The 2,705-nt window shown below is 34.1% G+C and overlaps 1 pseudogene; it reads left to right on the forward strand.

Annotated features, from left to right (window-relative positions):
- Positions 1 to 492: 492 nt before the first annotated feature.
- On the forward strand, positions 493 to 1,847 carry LOC109792240 (cytochrome P450 86B1-like; annotated as a pseudogene).
- The last annotated feature ends 858 nt before the right edge of the window (positions 1,848 to 2,705 follow it).

Below are 2,705 nucleotides of genomic sequence, written 5' to 3' on the forward strand. Positions count from 1 at the left end.
ATCTTCTTTATTTCTATACTATAATTTAAGCTTTGATTGAAAAGCATTTTCAACTAAATTTGAATTAACACGGCTATTTAATCTTGCTTTGTGCGCTCCGAGGAGACTAATTAATTTATTCACCGATAGAGAAGATGGATCCGAGGAAGTTTCTATGGAAGCTACAATGGAATCATATTTTTCCGTGAGAGTGATAAGAATTTTTTCTACCACTCTCTTCTCCTTAATTTCTTTTCCATATAATTTCATTTTATTAACTATTTCTTTTATTCTTCCATAGTATTCTTCAATGGTCTCAGATTCCTTCATTTTAATGGTCTCAAATTCTCTTCTTAGATAGTGTAGCCTGATAGAGCGTACCTGTTCATTGCCTTTAAATTCTTCTTCCAAAATATCCCATGCCTTTTTTACAGTATCGGCGTCCATGATCCTTCTAGCGATAGTTTCTCCCACAACTTGTTGAAGAACAAACAGTGCTTGGGAATCCTTTTGTTCACAATCTTCTAACTTCTTCTACTCCTCCTTAGACAGAGTGATAGTATTATCTGGTTTTGTATAACCAGATTGAACGATATCCCACAGTTTTTGTGAGATAAAATATGTCTTTAGTTTGAGCTTCCAAAGATCAAATTTTTCACCAGTAAAAATTGGTAAAGGGAAAAATGAAAAATTAATGGTATTAGAGGCCATAAATCAAAGAAAAATGTTTATAAGTATAGAAGGGAATTTTAGAAGTAGTTGGGTGATTTTTCTACACAAAATAGATGATCGAATGTAGCTTTGGTACCACTGTTAGTATTTAATAGTTGTAAAGGGAATAGTTGGTGGAATAATAGGAGCTTATTTGAATTTAGAGAGTAGTAGTGGTGGTGGTAATTGTTGTTGTTACAATGAAGTCCCAATTTTCCTATTTATAGGCATGGTGCTCCATCTCTAGTTGATGGTTGAAATATCTAGAATTTTCTAGATTCTTTAAGTCTCTACACTCTTTTAGTTTTTTTTTAGAGACTTATACATCTTTTCTTATGTTTTGTAGAATTTTCTTATTCTTTTCTAGAATTTGCATCATAATTTAACAAGCATACATGAACATTTTGCTTATAAGCGACCCGATGAATGTGCAACACATCACCAACACAAGGTTTGAAAACTATAGGAAAGGGAGTGATTTTAGAGACATTTTTGAAATTCAGCGTGATGGGATTTTCAGGTCTGATTCCCAACTATGGAAGTATAATAAAACTATACTTCATTCAACTTTTAAACAACCATGTTTTTGGTTGTTCATTCACAAAACTATTTTGAAAAAGATTGAGACTTGTCAGCTTCCATTTCTTGAGCATACATGCAAAGTAGGAATGGAAGTGGACCTACAAGATGTTTTCCAAAGGTTAACCTTTGACAACATTTGCTCCGTGGTTTTAGGATTTGATCTTGGATGTCTTTCCATTGAATTCCAAGAAGTTGCAGGTGAGAAAGCCTTCACAGAAATAGAGGATGCCTTTCTCTACAGACATATCATGCCAAGATGTTTATGGAAGCAACTAAAATGGCTTCAAGTTGGAAAAGATAAGAAGCTCCAACAAGCCCAAGAAATTATTGACCAAATGTTGTATGAACAAATCACCACGTCCAAATTCAAAATGCTAAGCCAAGGTAGCACCCTAGGTGATGAATCACAGTTTAGCTTGCTAAATCTTTTTATGAATAATGAATCACGAAAGGAGAAAGTAGATGATAAGTTTTTGAGAAACACACCAATAAATCTCCTTGTAGCTGGAAGAGACACCATTAGTTTAGGTATCACTTGGTTTTTCTAGCTAGTGGCTGATGGCAATTCCAAATGAAGTGGATTGAAGTTCTTTACTTTTTGAATTCCACGACCTATTGAACACTTTCTTGAGGAGTTGAGATGATGATCCAATCACGGATTTGAAGATTGAAGATGAATGAAGATGAGAGAAGAAGCATCCGGAAGCACGTATGCCAAGAGAGCAAAGGATTGCTCACAAGTTGACCTAATTCCTAGAAGTAGTCTAAGAACTTGTTCAGCCAAGTGACCTTGAAGGGAGAGAAAGCTAAAGAAAATTTTCAGAAATTTCTCTATATTGATCAAAGTGTCTACAAGTGAATGAAAGAGGCATGTCGTAACCCAAAAATTTCTGATCTTGCGACCTATGGTTTAGACATCCTTTTGAAAATCTCATCAATTAAGGAATGCCCGGACACCAGACTAATCCGTAATTAATGGTTTTGAAAATAGGTTCATGGAGTCGCCACCAATGTTTTACTCAAAACATTGGAAAAAGAAAAGATTTTTAAAAGTCCAATAATGGCCTTGATAACCAGAATTGGGTTCAGGGGTCGGTTACGTGTAGGGAAGGTATTAAGCACCCCTACAACGCCCTTAATTGATACCCTATGATGAAGTTAGCATTATAAATGATAATAATAGAAATATTAAATCCCCTTTTATTAATAACTATTTACATGCTTGAAATTTAAATTATACAATTAACCCTAAGATATCTACATGATTGATTTTATTATAATCATACTTATCAAAAATAAGAAATAAAAGAGAGATGAAGATTAATTGAAATACCTCGTAGCAAGCTTTGTTAAATCTTTCGATATGGAAATTCTAGGTGCTTTGTGGCAACCTTTCACACTATACAAATGCCTCACGACTCTCAAGAAATACA

This window comes from Cajanus cajan, chromosome 4 (genome assembly GCF_000230855.2).
Source record: "Cajanus cajan strain Asha chromosome 4, NIPB_CcT2T_4, whole genome shotgun sequence".
Taxonomy (NCBI): domain Eukaryota; kingdom Viridiplantae; phylum Streptophyta; class Magnoliopsida; order Fabales; family Fabaceae; genus Cajanus; species Cajanus cajan.